At 35.6% G+C, this 18,088-nt stretch overlaps 1 protein-coding gene across 1 annotated transcript in view; it reads left to right on the top strand.

Moving 5' to 3' along the window:
• The window catches only part of MMP16 (matrix metallopeptidase 16), a 292,060-nt gene that overhangs the window by 184,219 nt on the left and 89,753 nt on the right, over positions 1-18,088 (top strand). The gene's annotated exons all lie outside the window — the stretch shown is intronic.

Raw genomic sequence — 18,088 nt, 5'->3', positions numbered from 1 at the left:
AGTGGAATTAGGTCTAGCTGAAATAAACTTTGATTAGGGAGTTGTAAGAGACTACAAGATCAATAACTAAGCCTTCAAATATTTTAAAGGAAGAGAATGCATAAAGAATCAACGGAATGATTTTGAGATAGCGGATTCATTATGGAAGTAGGAAAGAGTTATTGTTATCTCCTTTTTTTTTTTTTTGATGGAAAAGTTTATTGGTGAAAGTTCTATTCATGTAATTTTTCCAGAAATGAACAGACTGGAGAATAACAAATCAAATAGCTGTCAATCTTATGATATTTTAGGACAAGTCATCCAAATAAGCCTACATATGTCAGTGGCAGCAGACTCACATGTTTTATAAGGTGGGACAGAAATATAGATTAGCAGATCACATATATAAACAGGCAATTCGGAAGGAAAGAATAAAGGTGAAAATAATAAAGGGCAGATACAAAGAATATTTGTATTAAATAAGCTACTAGAGGAAAAGCAGTATTGTCTCTAGAAGGGGTCATACCTACTAATTAATTGGGATGTGTTGAGAAGGTATGTAAGAAAGTAGATGGAAGAAATATGTGGATTAAAATTATTTAGATTTTCAGAAATCTTTGACAATGCTTAATCCTAAAGACCATAAAATAGGTGACTGCTATCAAATTACGGTGTAGGTGGACCCACTTTATCAAGAAAAGAAAATTGGCTTAGAAAAAGAAAAAAGAAATGTGTGGAAAACACAAGTACTTCATTGTGTGAAAATAGTGTTTCTTAGGAATATCTTTTCTACTTATATAATTTAGAGAAATCTGAGTACCTTAAAGATGATTTAACTCTCCTAGATATTGAATATTCAAATATAAAGGAATAAAACCCAAATCTCTTTATTTGTGTGAATGTGAAAACAAAAGATGCTTTTAGTAATCTAGGAACTGTGTGTCTTTAATAGCTTATTGGCCCAAAGGAAACTCTGGAGTTTTTTAAGTGATTGCATGTGGTTAGTATTTTTGTTAGAATTGGTAACATATTGTTAGGATTTTCTAATTAGCTGAGTAAAAAGTATATGTTATAAAATAATTTTAATTATATACTTAAATGTCCATTTTTCCACAGGTGTTTTACATTTTTATTCAGTAGGGTCTTGCTTATTAAAGCTTTTGATCCTTAAAAACGGCTCTGACTTTTCTTCGTTTTTGCATTCCATTTTCTATATAACAGACAGCTATGCTTAATGATCTGCATGCTGGTGATGAATTACAATCCACTTTCTTTCCTTTTATTTTTCACATAGTTGACTTGAAGATGATATCACAAGATGAAGGTCAGCAGAATACAAAACGACAAAAAGTGAACATAATTAACATGTTAGGCGATGATTTGATAGTTATAATAGGAACAATAGTAATTAGAGAAAAAATGAGATTTTCATACTAACTTTTGTAATAATATTTGTGACATTATTAATTCAGTTTCCAAGTGTTACATTGAAAATGTGTCATTATCCTCAGCTCTACTTTTGTTTGTCCAAAAATTTGACTACTGAACCTCAGAGTCACCAATCTGAAAATATATCTGCGTAATCTCTTTGCCAAAGATTTAGAGAGAGGACTCTAGATTGCTTGTTATTATAACATGTGGAGACTGTGACTACCATGGCAGAACTAAATGGAAAGTATATTCTTCGTAAATCAACAAATATCATCACTCACCGAGTAAAGTTCAGTTTAACCAGCACTAGTTCCTTTTTATCTTTTATTCCCTGATTCTCCAGACTGTTGAGTAGAAAATTGACTGAGGAGGACTCAGTTAAACTCCCAGTGTGCAGATAAAGATGAAGAAGCCCCTGTATTTTTGCATGCTTCTTGGGAGAACAGTTCTGAGCATTAACATTTCATTTCAGAATTTGGCAAGTTGGATCTACTCTATATCTATTTAAGAATTATATTGAAAAGTAGTGGATTTTGAAGGTTGTAATTTTCCCCTAGAACCAGTTTATTAAAGTTAACAGCATAATTTGATAGGATTCTTAATTCCCCTATTCTTTAGCAACACGAATTCCCAAAACAGTGTGTGAAATAAAATTCATCATAATTTACATCATTTATCATTGTTACTGTAGAAAATAAAAAAGGCACAGTGTTAAACGGGAGAGAATTGCTGACTTTGAAGACAAACAGACCTGAAATTTGCCAGTTACCAGCAATATTCCTTATTATTTATTTAACAATCCTAGCTATCCAGTTTCTTCATATGGAAAATGCAGATGGAAAAACCTGCCATCCTTAGTCACTGTAGCAACTGGAGACACCAAATACAATATCTGAAAATGGTAGCATCCATATTATTATTGATGTTGGAGTAGCCATCCTCCAAGATGGCTGCCAATGATCTACTTTTTGGCAATTAAACCCTTGTGTAATCCCCTACCTCTGTCCAGCTATGAAAGCTGGATGTGATTCATATCTAATGAGTAGAATATGGAGGAAGTGATGATAAATCACTTCCAGGATTAGATTATAAATGACTGCAGGTTCTATCTTATGTATGCCTTCTGTCTCTCTCATCAGTCACAGTAGAGGAAGCCAGAGAGCATATTATGGGGACACTTAGGCAACATACGAAAAGAAAATGTGATGAGAACCATGTCTTTATGCAACAGCTAGCAGGAGCCATGGCATGCCCACAATCACTTGATTCAGCTTTGAAGCAGAGTTGTTCCAGGCAAGATTTGACAGCCCAGCCAACAGCTTTCCTACAGCCTCATGAAAAATCTTGGGCAGTTAAACCACTCTGCAATTCCTGACCCACAGGAATTGTGAGATAATTAATGACTTGTTTTGAACTGCTCATTTGTTGTATAGCAATGAATAAAACCATGTTCTCATTACTGAAATTATTTACAAAGAATGACTGAAAAATCATATTTTAAGGATTTTTTCCAAGGCTTTTCAATTATTAAACTTACTTCTAAATACATACAAAATATACATGCAAATTGCTCATTAATTTCCACTTTTTTACAGAAGACATATTAATAATTTTAGTGGAATATACAAAATTTCTGTGTCTCCACCGCTAAAAACAGCTTTTTTGGTAAATATCACTTTGTTGTTAGGATAACTAAGGAAACAGAGCAGAACAAGGCCAGAGGGAGTAATGAAAATAGGCAAGGTAGTTTCAAAGGGAAATTCTATTTCTGAAGAAGACATATCCCTTGCAGCAATAAATGATGTGATGGAATAAATGAAATCATTCATAGGTAGTTCAATTTTCATTTCTTAGGATTGAATGTCCAAAGTTGTTTGATCACAATGAAGCAGATACTAAAATTTTAAACAATGAGAGAAAAGTAGTTAATGCTTTATACTATTTGTATATGGGGGGAAAGCATGAAAAAAAGTGAGAAAGGTAAAAATACAGTAATACAGTAAGGAGGAATGTTAAGAATTAAACTATGTATTGACAAACTGTGGCGGAGGGGTTGCATAGGAAAGGCTGAACCAGATTATGGAAGGTAGTATTTAATGGCTTAATTGAATTGTAATTAGCAAGAAACAATTTTAATATTTTGAGCAATGGAGTAATGTGATGATAAGGGTGTTTTATTAGCACCTCTTCATATGGCATAGCATGGTTGGTGCTCTCTAAAAAGTGTAGTTCAGTTCCTCAGGGACTTCTGTATCTCCTATGAACGGCATCTGTCACTGGTGGGGCATGCAGTGGACAATAAATTCTTATTGTATGTTATAAAAATTCATGAAGAGAGTTCATGAGCAGACATTGAAGGGAATGATACTCTTTTGGTGTCAGCATTGTTTCTCTTCTCTTTCATTTGTTTCATAAAGTTACCTTGTCTTTTACATTTGTTTCAGTGATGTTTATTTAAGACAAGTTTGTGTGTGTGGTGGGATTGGGAAGATAAATTAATTGACTGTCCTATTCAGCACAGGGAAGAGATTCTAGGTTCAAACAGACCTGGGTACAAACTTGCCTATGCCACTCACCAGCTTTTAAGTTATTTACTGCAAACCTTTGTTTCTTCTGCTATTATTTGGGGGTTATTATACCTACCTCCAGGGGTGCTGTGAGGATTAACTTTCTGGGCCCTAGTGACTATTCCATGGATGTTGATTTTCATTCCCCTTTAGTAAATGAGGAAACTACTTCCCAGTTAATTAGGCATTTTGCAATTAAAAGATAGTCAGTAGGAAAAGAAATGTCAAAATCTGGAATTTACATGCCTAGCTTTTTTTTTAAGTCCATTTTAATACATTTTTAAGTTTTCCTGTCTGCTGGAAGAAATTCCCAAGACTGCATTGAAGTTTTATGAATTTATTTTTGTAGAGTTTGTGAAAATCATGAAACATAGATGCTTTGTTCATTGCTTTACTTGTAACACACATACATACAATCTCTCTCTCTCTCTCTCTCTCACACACACACACACACACACACACACACACACACACACACGTCAAGACATTTAGGTTATGGTTTCCTTCCAAGTCATGTATCCTAGGGGAAAAAAAACATTCTTCAGAACATTTGAAATTCATAAGCACATTGCCAACAGACTATTCTCCCAATTTCTAAGCTAAAACTCTGGCTTTTCAAATATTTGTTTACTAAATAAAATGAAGCAAGCTGTTCTGCTACATCTATGGTGAAATAATTAAAATGAGACTTACAATTACAGAATATGTTGAATAAATCACAGCCAGAGGAAAAGCATTTCTATTAGTAAAAAAAAAAGAAATGTCCTTTTATTTTTGTTTTCATTTTCATTCTCTATTTTGGTTTCACCTCTCTAAAAGCAAACTTAAAGATAAGTAGATAGGAGGACACTTAGGTGACATTATATCCTTTTGAAAGATCCAGATATATTTTTCTTCAAAATTTGCTGTGTGGACATCAGCATTCATATGTGCCATATAGAGGAATATTTTTAAGTCCACTACCTGACTTAAATACTTTTGATGAGTCTTTTCACTTAACATTCACTGTTGTTGATTGCACAAATAATTATCAAATTTGTGATTCTTTGTTTTAATAATTTCTTATACTTAAAGAATAAATTATTGCTCAATTAAAATTATACATTTATTTTGTCACTCTCAGAACACAAATGTGAGCTCAGATCACTGTTCTAAAAAGAGAATTGCAGAAAGTCAAACACATTTACCTTTTCTCATTGGCATCAATAACTATAAGTAGTTATAGATATATTCATATGTTTCATATATTTTATATTTCATATATATTTTTATATAGGAATTCATATTTTACATATGCAATATATATAATATTATGTGTATAATATATATAGAAAATAGGAAGCCTGCTATATGAATACCTGATGATGTTAAGGTGTTAAGCTTATAATTAGTTTTACATTTTGCACATTTTGGTCTGTTTTCACTATTCATTATTCTATGAAAAAAGAAAGGCTGGGAAGAGTAAAAAAAGGAAGACTGCTTTAGAAAAAAGCAAAAAATGAAAGGGTTTCTTTTAAAAATTAATGTTTAAAAAATCATCTTGCTGAGCAGAAACAGGTTCTTCTGGGGAAATGCATTTAGGGAAAGAAGAGAAAACATCAGGAGTTCTGAATGAGTCATTAAGTTATTATGGCTTCTTTACTGTACTTGCTGTTGTTTGATTTATATATAAATATTTTATAAAACCACATTTGTTCATAATCTGTCAATAAATCTCTAAGCAAATATTTGGGTATAGAGGGTTGTTTTTATCTATATTTGCTTTTGCTTTTTTCCCCCTGAAACAAGAAGATTATCCATACCTAAATGACTAGGTCTGTAATATCAGAAAAATGAATTATCAGGTGGAAATGAACTATAAAAAGCAAAATTTGGAAAACAACTAAAATTCTATTCTCCCCCCCCACCAGATTTTAAATTCTGTAATTCTTTACTCTGTTCCTATCTCTCAGAAAACAAGCAGTTGTACTTGAATTCAGTCCCTTCTACCCATGTAAACATATCCAGGTGCAAAGAAACATGTTGTATGGGTTTACTCTTAGGGCAATGCACACCCACTCAATACACAGTCTATTCAAATCTTTCTGTAACACCCTTTCACTTCCTTTCCTGTTAATTCCTCTTACTACTTAATTCCCTTTGTACACTGCTTCTGTGAGGGACTGTATTCTAAACCTCAGGAGCTGATAATTTTAACCTGTTCTTTAATTTTTGTTTTCCTTCAGGAAATGGAAATGAACAGGGTAACTATGCCGTCTATCCAGATGCCCAAATGAGCCCCACCCCTATGCCAACTCCCTTAGGCTTCTTCCTTGCCCATCCTAAAAACAAACAAACAAACAAAAAAAGAAACAAACAAAAAAAAAACCTTCCCCAACATTTTGCAGGAGACATAGACTCATGATTGGCTTTAGTAAGTGTAAGGAGGAGGTTCTCCAAGGAAAAAAATAAAAATAAAAAAAAAACCCACAAAAAACAGAAGGTTTTGGTGCCCAAACCTTTAGTCTGAAAAAGCAAGTGGGTATTAATTATTTTGCAAATTGTTCTTCTCATATGTAAGGATTTATTGGATTCCAGCTTTATGAAGGTTTTGATGGATAGGCTGATGGGAAACAGGCATCTCTCACTGCATGCACAGAAAGACTGACCTTGAGTTTGCAGTTTGCAGCTGTGTATGCTATTTAGAGCCCTTCCTTCCAATTCTGCCTCTTTGCATCATAGTAAGCCCAAAGCTCTTACTCAAAAAGAGCTAACCTATCTCATTATTGTGAACCAGCCCTTGTGTATTATCTCCTCTGTATAGCAATGGTGTTACAGTAAGCCTTTCAAGTACCTCTGTCATAGGATAAACTCATGTCAGTAAAGAAATGTTTGAAGCCAAGTGCATATGGGAATTGCAGTCTAGATATGCTGCTACAAGCAAGTGCATGAAACCTTTTATTTTTTTACCATTTTTTGCTAATTATTCTTCATCCAGTACAAAACTTATGGCAAAAATCCAATTTCAGATGCTACATGAAAACAATTACATATATGAACATTTATATTTATACAAAGGTCTTATATGGACATATTTATATAAGTTATATAGTGAAATATCTCTCTAAGGTCTTAAATGGACAGCTTTTAAGATCATAACCATTTAGTGTACTTTGAAAATGAAAATCAGAATCTAGGTTCAACTTTGCTCTCCTTTACAATAATGATAGTAAAATATGAGGTAATTTTTACATGGATTTTGATGCTCAAGGGGTTATGATGAACTCTAACTTCATAATAGGAAATAGCATAACTCAAAGAATTAACTGCAATCATTCTAGCACCCAAGTATTTTCTTTTCCTGTTTCAGGGACTCCTGTTTTCTATTCCTTTTATCGGTGTCTATGTTTAGGTTTTCATCACCTAATAATTTTGACTATTGAAGGAGTCTTCTGCCTGCTGTCTTAGCTTTCAGCCACATCCCACTCCAATTATACCTGCAGACTGATGCCAGATTACCCTAAGCAATATCGTCTTGATATTAACTTTCATAGTACTCTATTGCCTCCTTGATAATGATCAAACTCTTAAAGCTAGCATCTAAAACTCCCCAGAATTGGATCTTAACATATTTTCCAACCTTGTCACTCACATATGTTTGTATCAAGACCATGTTTAACCAGTTGGTGTATGGACTTCAGTGAAGTCAGAACTGATATTTTTAAATTCCTGTTTTGATACTTAATAGGTTTCTGACTGAATAAGCCAATGTAAAATGAAGAATTAGTCTCTAACTCAGAAGTCTGTAAAGTCTATTGATTATAGAAATAGGAGTAGTAATAGTAGCCATAGTATAGTAGTAGTTTCTCACTACCACTCTCTAAGCACTAAACTCTGTTGTAGGTATTGTGCAAAGTATTTTATATATATGTGATGGTATTTAACCCACCAACAACCCTACAAGTAGGTGATGTTAGACCAACTTTACAAATAAAGAAACCTGATCACAGGGAGGTTAGTAATGTATTAAATTTTATACACACAGTAGCTGAGTTAGAATTTTCAATCTGGTTTGCCTTAAAGGATGTAAGTGGAACAAAACTAACTTAAAAACCACATGCAATAATGTACAAATACATTCATTTTTCTTGGGAGAATTTGCATACTTAGATTCTCTGAGGAGCTTGTGAACCCAAAGGAACTCAGAATCACTGAACTAAACTCTCAGTTTCTTAATTAAGAACAAAGGATTTGGGTAATTTATCTTTAGAGACCTTGGTACTTCATATTGTCTGCCTCACAGTAGAAAAATCCAATTACATGTTAGGATGAATTGTTTATCAATAGTTTGGTAATTCTATCAATAGTTCCTTGCACACAGCAGGTAATTAGTAATTTTTTAAAGAATATGTGTCACATAGTGGCTGCTGGTCTGGAGATTATAGCATATAATACCAGGATTGCTGTACCAGGCATACTGAGAATGATGACTGGGTAAACAGTACTTACCATTCACATACAGTAAAAGGGCATATGATTCAAATCAGCTGCTGAAAAGTGGCACTGCAATTTATTATATGACTGCTTTTGTTTAAACAGTCACTAAAATTGATCTCTTTTGCACTAGCACAGAGAGAGGGAAGTAGGGCTCCAGAATCCTTCTGACGTTCACATTGAGCCGCCCAGGGGAAAAGTATAGCACAGATAAACCACACATGAATAAATTACAGAGGACATAACTGAAAATGTTCTTAGACTCCTAACTAGGCTCAACAGGAGAGGGGGGAAAAATTCTTGTTAATATCATGGTGCAATTAGCCACATCCACTCTTGATTTTTTTTTTTAGCAAGATTTTTCCGAATTTAATAAAGACGTGTCTAATTCACCAAATCACAGATTTCATATCCAAATTACAGCCTGAAGGAATAAAACATGTACTTTGGCTTTGATAATTCAAACATCTTCCTGGGATGTCCACTTTACCTGGCTAGTATAGACCTGAGTTATTTTAATTATATCGATTAATTCTAAAGTGCTTATTAAATTAAAAACTGTAAATATTTGGTAGTAGTCTATCTTTGAAAATACCTTTACTGATTTTTGGAAGGCCTATTAGATGGCCATTCGTTTCCCTTATATTTAAGTGCCTGGTTTTAATTCTGCCGTCTTAGTGTGCACTAGTGGCGTGCTTTAAACCTAACCACATCCAAACAGGCAACTCCTTAACATTCCCAGCAAACCCTCCTGAATTGCTAAAGAAATGTTTTGAAATAAGATTTTAAAAATGAAAGTCCATGTAACAATAGTACTATTTCCTTCTCTTTTGAAAATATTTTCTTTACTTTGAGGCTTTTAGACTTGACTAAATAAATAGATTGAAAATGATTGAAACTTTTTGAATAGCCAGGGTTGTACTGAGGACACACATTTTATTTTATTTTATTTTTATTTTATGAAATACATTTTAAAATATTAAATTTAGCATTACTTCAATGAAGAAAAGAAATAGTAACTATTGCTTCGGACTCCTGGAAAGAAGTCTTACATAGCAGCTGCCCTCTGAGGCCCAGTCTGAAGCCTTAAGGAGATGTGTAGGGTGGAGGAAAAGAGAAATCCATTTCCTCAGCACACTCAGTTTTGGGTTGTGGGCCAAGACTGTCTGGAGGGCTTAAATCAATTCCTGCCACTTACTGGGTCACTCTGGCCATCACACAGTCTGTGGAAGTCTTCATTTCCTAATCTGTAAAACGGTGATAATAAGAAAGCTTTGCTACTATGGTGAGACATAGATAAGGTAACAAATGTAAAGTACATCTGATATTTCTTGCTGCTGCTTTTAGAACACTCTATAAAAACATTTTGTTTCCTTAGTTCTTTTATTCTTAGGGCATCGTTAATGGTACTGTGTACAACAAAACAGAGCGTATGTGAGAGTAAATGAGATTTGTCATTAAATAAAATTCAATAAAATCGATCTGACACACATAAGTGCCATTTGTAACTGTAACTTCATTGCATTATATTTGCCCATGTATGATGAGCAACTAATAAATGACTGCAGTAATAAACTTTTTTCCTAGTCAAACCATGTCTGACTCGATTGGGAGAAAGCAGTGAGAGGAGGAGCCAGGGGACCATTCTGAAGTTTGAGGCCCTTGGAGAACAGCCAAGTCTAGGGGAAGTATTGAGGACAGGAACAGTGGGCAGGGGAAAGTCAAGAGAAGGGCACTGAGCCTTTGAGGAACTGGTGATGGAAGAGTAAAAGTAGTAGAAAGAGATATGAGAAAATTGGCCCCCAGTCAGGTTCTGTCAGCTTCTATCTTGCAGGGGACAGGTGTGACCTCACTCTTGTCTGGAGCTGGGAGCCAGGATGTAGAATACAGCCCAGCTCTCCCCTTATGGGCTGCCTGGCTGAGCAAGTTCCACAGCCTCCGAGAGCGTTATTAGAAAAGGACAGTAAGCAAGTACAGGTCATGAAGTTTCAATGACAAGTTCAGTGACATAATTCTGGTTCATAATAGATGCTCAATAAATACTGTTTCATTCTTGTTCTTTTTCCATATCAGAGTTTTTTGGCTGTCTGGCAAGGAGCACAGGTTTTGCTGGCCACCAAGGGAGTGGCCCTCTCTTCAGTGATGTGCAAAGAAAGTAGTAGTTAGTATAGGTGCAACCAAGGTATCAGGCTTTACACATTTGAAGAACATCTAAGGGGCGCCAGAGTGGCTCAGTCAGTTGAGGGGTTGAGCATCTGCCTTCAGCTCAGGTCATGATCTCAGGGTCCTGTGATTGAGCCCCGCATTGAGCTCCCTACTCAGCAGGGGGTCTGCTTCTCCCTCTGCCTCTCCCTCCCCCACCACCCCCCTACCCAGGCTTGTGCTCTGTCACACTCTCTCTCTCTCTCTCTCTCAAATCAATAAAATCTTAGAAAGATAAGAAAGACAGAAGGGAGGGAGGAAGGGAGGGAAGGAGGGAGGGAGGGAGGGAGGATATCTGAGGTAGGGAAATGCTGATATTTACATCTCTGGAAATTTTCAGTCATTGACTTTCTCTCAGACTTAGCGTTACTGCCAAACCTTTTGGTTTTAGCAGAGGTATAGGTGAACTGAACAATATTTAATGCCCGTGTTCATCACAGGATTATTGTAGAAGTACTCAAATGCATCAAAGTAGCTTCCTTCTCTACTCAATTCTTTTTTTTTTTTCAGTTTTTCTTCCCTATCTCCGAATCCTAATCAGATGGAGAAGAGTTAGCATGCTAAACCATCCTGTATTATCTATTATCTACTGCTGCCTAAAAAATCACCCCAAAACTTAGCAACTTCAAACAACAAACTTTTATTATCTCACACAGTTCTGAGTGTCAGGAATCCAAGAGCAGCTTAGCTGGGTGATTTTGGTCCAAGGTATGTCATCAATGTGCAGTGAAATAATTGGGTGGGGCTGCAGTTATCTGGGTGGACTGGAGAATCTACTTCCCAGCTCACTCCCATGACTGTCAACAGAGGCCTCAGTTCTTCTCCATAGGGCTGTTTACACAACATGGCAGCTGGCTTTTCCAGAGTAATAAGAAAATGAGAGTGAGGGAGAGAGAGAGAGAGAGATAACAGCAAGGTGAAAATCATGATGTATTTTACGACCTACCACTAGTAGTCAAATACCATCAGGTCTCCCAGATTCTGCTACAGCGAGCTGACACAGAGTGGGAGTGAATCCCAGGAGGTGGGTATTATGGGGCCTTCTTAGATACTGACTACATATATCCCTTTAGCTTCTCAACTGGCAAAACATGCTGTACGGAAAATGTGGGAGGACTGAGGTTTAAGATGGTCCATCTTATCTATTTATCAGGCCCTGGGGAAATTTATACTAATCAAAAATTTGATGATTTCTGAATGTTACTTCTATACATGGATTTAAATATTTTAGGTTTAAATGTTTAAATATTTAAAATTATGGATCTGCTTAAATTTGTTCTGTCAGTCATTTAACTCACAAGTAAATATTAAGAGCTTCTATGCATCAGAAGCTGTCCAGACAATCTGGTATGTGTTATGATCCAGTTCTGTTTGTAAAAGACCAAGGATACACAGAAACAGAGGAATCAAATTTACCTGGGGAGCTGGAGAAGGCTTCACAGAGGAGGTCATTTTGAGTTTTGTTTTAAAGGATAAGTGGGATTTTGCAAGACTCACTAAGAGACATGCAAGAAGATGAAAGAAACAAAAAATGCTGAGTTTCAAAAGACAGCTTGGAGAACCATGCCATCTTTATAAAGCTGTAAGTTATTTAAACATACATATTTGGTAAAAATATCAAAATAGAAGCAAGGAAATGAGAAATGAAAAACTCAGGTTAGTGATTAACCACAGAGGGAGTGGGACAGCCAAAAGGTATGAGCTAAAAGAGAAACCAGAAAGAGAGTCAGTGGTGCTGGTGATATTCTAGTGTTTGCTCAGGTCAGTGGGATTATAAATGTTAGAAATATTTATAACTGCTTTTTATGTATGAAATATTCTATAGTCATTTTTAACTTTCAGAATATGTTGTCAGCAGAGGGAATAGCATATGAAAATTCTTGGAGGGATGAAGCAGCTTGGAATAAAATATAAAGACATAATTATGACAAGGAAATTATAAATAATGCATTATCTTTCATAATATAGAGTTCAGTGTTCTGAAATTGTATTGGAGTATACAAAGGAAAGAAGATTAGAGATACAATTGAAAGCAACAAACTCAAAACTCAAAATCTTACAAAAGGAGCAAGTACTATTTCTGTATTGAGAATCAGGATTCTGATTTATCCTTTGTTGCCTGCATGGTGATAAGATCAAGGCATATTACAATTAAGAATCTCAAATAATGTGGATTAATGATAAGTTATAGAAGCAGTTATTATTTTCATCATTAGGAAAGAGGTCTGGTGCATTTTAATTGTCTAAACCTCATCATATACCAACAACTTTTGTTCCTAGTGGAATTCAAATCACAGGGTGGTACTTTATTTAACAACTTACCCTTTTAAACTATTGTGAAGCTGCAAGTAAGGTTTAATTATATTATTGCCAATCATCTGAAGAATGGTAATTACTTGGAGCTCTTGGCCAGTTTTTCTGATTAAAAGCGCTATGGCGTACTGAACAGGTCATAGGTTCACATCCTGATACTATTAATTTTCTTCTTCCTTAGACAAGGAATGACTCCACCCTTGGAAATGGTCTTAGGAAAAATTTGATTGATCTGAAGAGAGCAGATACACGAAATGAAATAACTTCTGCTGTTGTTACTACTTTGTTTTCCTTTTTGGTTTTTTCTATTTATCTCATTAAGGAAAGAAAAAAGAAAGAAGTTATGACTAAAAGACTATTTTCCTGTGAGAGGTTTGAAGTTCTTTTAGTAATTCAACAAAGTTAGCAGGCTTGATGCATGACTAAAAGCAATATTTATCTGCCAGAGAGTAAGAGGATGAATTCCTACATATTTATTCAGGAACAAGTTTCAGGGTACTTTCTTCAGGGGAAGGGGATGTGATATACAAGGAGGAATATTATAAATGTTGGATTTTTTTTCCTTTTGAAGAATAAAAATAAAATATAATCCCTGTAAGGCTACATTGGGACTTTTTGACTAAGAAATTGTATCTGTTTTGCCACAAGAAGGCCAAGAGTGTCTAAAGGTATTCTCTGAATCAGCACTATCTTGCTGAGCTGGGTTTTCACGGTAGCTTTCCTGGTAAACCAAAGTGCCAACTCCTGTTCTTGGTTCAACTGCCTTGGTTTTTGTTGGTCCTTTGGCTGCTTGCTAGATCTTTGTTTTGTCATTAGGACTGTTCCTGGTGAAAAATTTCTTTCATTTTTTGCCCACTGATAATACATTCCAGCCAAACTTTACCCATATTTTCTGGGTGTGGGTGTGGCCAGAGGTGAAATATACACCTGTTCTTCGACCACTTTCCATGTCATTTGCGGTTGACAAGGCTCATTAACATCAGGTGTGTATCTTAACAATGATGTCTCTGATTCAAACTCACAAAGGTGTTCACTTCAAGTTGGTGTTAGATGTGTGGCATCTAAAAATGCCTGCAGCTCTTTTCCTTCCCCACCCGCTCTCCCCTGAGGTTACCCTCTGACACACAATCCTTGGAAGTCTTCTTGTTTTACATACTTGCAAAGACTCTCATAATTTTCACATCTCTTCATAAATGACTCCTTCCTTCCTTCTGTTTTTTAGCTCTGCTTGTGACTAGACCATGGGGACTAGATGGTCCCCAATAGCCACGTTTCATTGGTTTTCACTCAAAGTGGCATCCTTAAAGAACTGTTTCCTGTTTTCAGGAAGCCTGAATTTCTGTGTCTTTTGATTTTCTACTGCCTGACTTTTTTACCATCTCCTCACACTCCTAACTCCCTCCAGTCACTTTAATTCCTCCTCCGTAATAGTTAATAAAATCAAGCCTGTTCTACATTCCCTAGCAACTTCCTCTAGACCATGTCCTCTTTTCATTAACTGTGAACACAGTGTTTGCTGACATTTATTCGGCAATGAGTGGCTGACAGTGTTGGGTACTTCAATTCCATTGTCTGACCCATATAAGAATAGAGGCCTCCTCAGTCTTCTCTTCTCTCATCTCATTATCTTTCCATTCTAATTCTTGGCATGATTGTCACAAAACAGATTTGGGGGGGGGCAGGGAGAGGTAGGTAAAATGGTATAAACTTTCAGTCATAAGATGAGTAAGGTCTGAGGATCTAATGTATAACACAGTGGTTATAGTTGATAACATTCTTGGAGGATTAAAGTTTGATAAAAGAGAAGTTAAATGTTCCCAACTAGAAAGAAAAAAAGAAAGTTAAATCTGTGAGGTGATATATATGTTAATTGACTCAATGGGGAGGAATCCTTTCAAAATGTGTACACATATCAAATCACCATGATGTATACTTTAAATATCTTAGAATTTTATTTTTCAGTTATACTGAAAAAAAGCTAGGGAAAATAAAGAAAAAAGTTCTGAGCCACATTTAGGTGAAAATAGCATTCTATTCTTTACTACCCAAATTCAAATTAGTCCTCCAGTCCCTGGAAACTGATCCATTCATTCAACTTATTTAAAGATTAGTCATCTACTATGTGCCAGGCAATGTCTTTGAACTGGAGACACAACAAAAATGATGCACAATTTCAGTATTTAAAGAATTCAAAATATACTGGGAAGATTTACCAAAAGATGTTGACAATACAATGCAATGCTATGATACGGGGATGCACAAGGGTCTGTGGGAGGCTAAAGCAGAGAGCCTGCGGGAACAGCACCCCTTGGGGAAATGACTTCATAGAGAAGGTAACATTTGAGCAGTCACATCAAGTCTGCTTGATGTGCTTCCAGTGTGGGTGCGGGGGTGGAGAGGGGGAATCCAGAAAGAAGACAGTCAATGCAGAGAGATCTTAAGGACAGAACAAGCACATTCTTCTATGACTAGAAAGAGGAAAATAAAGGAGAGGGGAGATAATGTTGGAAAGCAAGGACAAGGACTTACGTATGAAGGATCTTGGTTATCTTGATGAGGAATGTGAAATTATCTTGTAGGCAGTAGAAAAGCAACAAAAATTGAAGCAAAGACAATTATAGGAAGTTGTCCTTGTAACCACTGTACATTTTTTCGCCTGTATCCCCTCTAATTTCATTTCCTGTCTTCTATTAAGTCATGTTCTTAAATTCCTTTAAACATATTCAAGTAATAATAATCTCTTATAGTTGATATATTGAAATCTGAGGTCTAATTTGATTAGGACCCTTACCTCCATTCCTATTTATCACCATAGGAAGCACAGGAGAAGACACCACTTTCCTCTCGGACTCTAATTCCCATAGGACTTCTCCATTGCTCTCTCTCCCTACATTTCCTTCCCTTCTCATCTTCTGAATCTGTTTACTTTAGAGAAATTTCAAGTCAATCATTAGCAAAATCCCCTCAATAATCAACTTATTTTGAATATATTCCTTTTAGGTTCCTTTTTGTCACTAACACTGGTCTCTCCATTGATTATACTCTTTCCCTGACATTCCTTCTGTTTTCTCTTTCATTTTCCTTCTACTGCAAGAACTAGAGTCATGGTATATGCCCTGCCTTATTTCTTTTTAATGCTACTTCAAGATTATTCTTCTTTCCTCCTCCAGAAAAACTTCAAATTTTGACTGTGATTTTGTCAAACTGTTCCATCCACTGTCTCTCCTTGTTATAATCATCTACTAATTCTCAAGTCATTTTCCGTATTCTTTGACGATTTTATCTCCTGGTTCAATCCTACTCTCAACACTATCCTTGTTTTAATTCTCAGTGATCTCAGTGTTGATATAGATCATTTTGCCAATGTTCTGGGCTCTTAGATATTGAATATCCTCTCCAGTTTCATATTCCATCCCAACTCAGGGACTCACTTCCATGGGTATATCCTTGACATTGCTCTTACAAATCTCAATTTCAAATATCTACTATGACTATCACTGAATATTTTTCTAACTCACTCATGCTAATATCATGACTAAAAAACACAAAAACAAACAAAAACAAAAAAACTTTTGACCACTTCAGAATTTAAGAGTTAATCTTAAATTGATCTTATTACCTTATCTTGTCACAGTCCTTCCTCATCCTCTCTGCTTTAGCCTCCTATAGGATCTCTGCTTTAGCCTTCCTTACATGACACAAATACCATGGTGAAGTCAAAAATCACTGTCTTACATACACCTACAGCTCCTTCTTCTTTCCCTCTGCTTTTCAGTTACCTAGAGGCACCAAAAGTCTGGTGAAATCAATACTGCCATTTTGATATCTGCAAACACACCACCAAATAAGGCTGAAGAAGGAAGACATAGCGCATAATGAAGCCCATCTTACTTTAAATTCATGATCATGAATGCTGCCTGACAATTAGCCGATATTTCCCTAGTCCTGTCCTTACAACTTATGTATTCAAATATTTCACCCATTCTTCTTTTTCCTTTCTGTTATTCTCTCAGTTGATGAATCTTCCTGTTTCACTAAGCAAATTAAAGCATTCAGAACTTAACACTCAAAAAAAGGAACTCCTGGTTTAGCTACCAACTCTCACCCCCACCAACATAAAAAGCAACAAAAATTCTTTTGTCCTACGGTTTTCTCCATCTCAGTGAATGGCAACTTCATTCTTCTAGGTGTAGGGCCAGAAAACGTGGTGCTGTCTTCGATGTTTTTCTTTGCTCACACCTTGCATCTTGTCCTTTAAGAAACCCTGTAATTCTCCTTTAAAAATATATCAAGAATGTCATGCTTCTGTCTACCTCCAGTATTTCCACTTTGGTCCAGGTGACCAGCATTTTTGCCTGAATTATTGCATTAACTTCAGAGATTGAATCATGCTGATTCCCTTATCCACTGTACTTGATTATCGAGAGCAATCACCAGAGTGGTCCTGTTTGAAATTGTGTCTCTCCTCTATGCAAAAACTTAAAATTATCCCCACCACAGTCCACCTAGAAGCCCAAACCATTACTGTTATTTAAAATTCCATACATGTTTTCGTCTCTGACTTCATCTTTTCTCTGCTTTACTATTTCTCCTTATCATTTATCACTATGTAACATTCTGTATATTTTACTTTTCTATCTTGATTCTTTCCAGTACCCATTAAAATGTAAATGCTATAAGGGCAGGGATTTTTCATATGTTTTGTTCACTACTGTATTGCCAAAGCCTACATCAATGCCTAACTCATAGTCGGCATGAAGTAAAAGTAGTGGAATGGATGGATGATTTAATGAATGAGATTGTTTTCACATGGCTACATTGTCTAATCTGTTGGGCACATTAATACTTTTATAGCTGTGTGATTTACTGTTTTAATTCAAAGGATGATCTCTAATCAGACTGAGAGAAGTTTGAATTTCATCTGCACCTTGCTACCTGAATTTGCAAATTGCATTTAATGATCTCCAAGTCTTGTCTTCTCATTTTAAAAATGGACATAATAATAGTAACTGACTCAAAGGATAATTGTAAGAATTAAATGAGAAAATGCAGGTAAAATGTTCAAAATGTCCAGGGCAAAGTTCGTAAACTTTTAAGAAATCTAGTTAATATTTTTTAATTAA

Source organism: Ailuropoda melanoleuca, chromosome 9 (genome assembly GCF_002007445.2).
Source record: "Ailuropoda melanoleuca isolate Jingjing chromosome 9, ASM200744v2, whole genome shotgun sequence".
Classification (NCBI taxonomy): domain Eukaryota; kingdom Metazoa; phylum Chordata; class Mammalia; order Carnivora; family Ursidae; genus Ailuropoda; species Ailuropoda melanoleuca.
The sequence above is the reverse complement of the archived record's forward strand: the minus strand, read 5'-3'. Positions and strand labels throughout refer to the sequence as shown.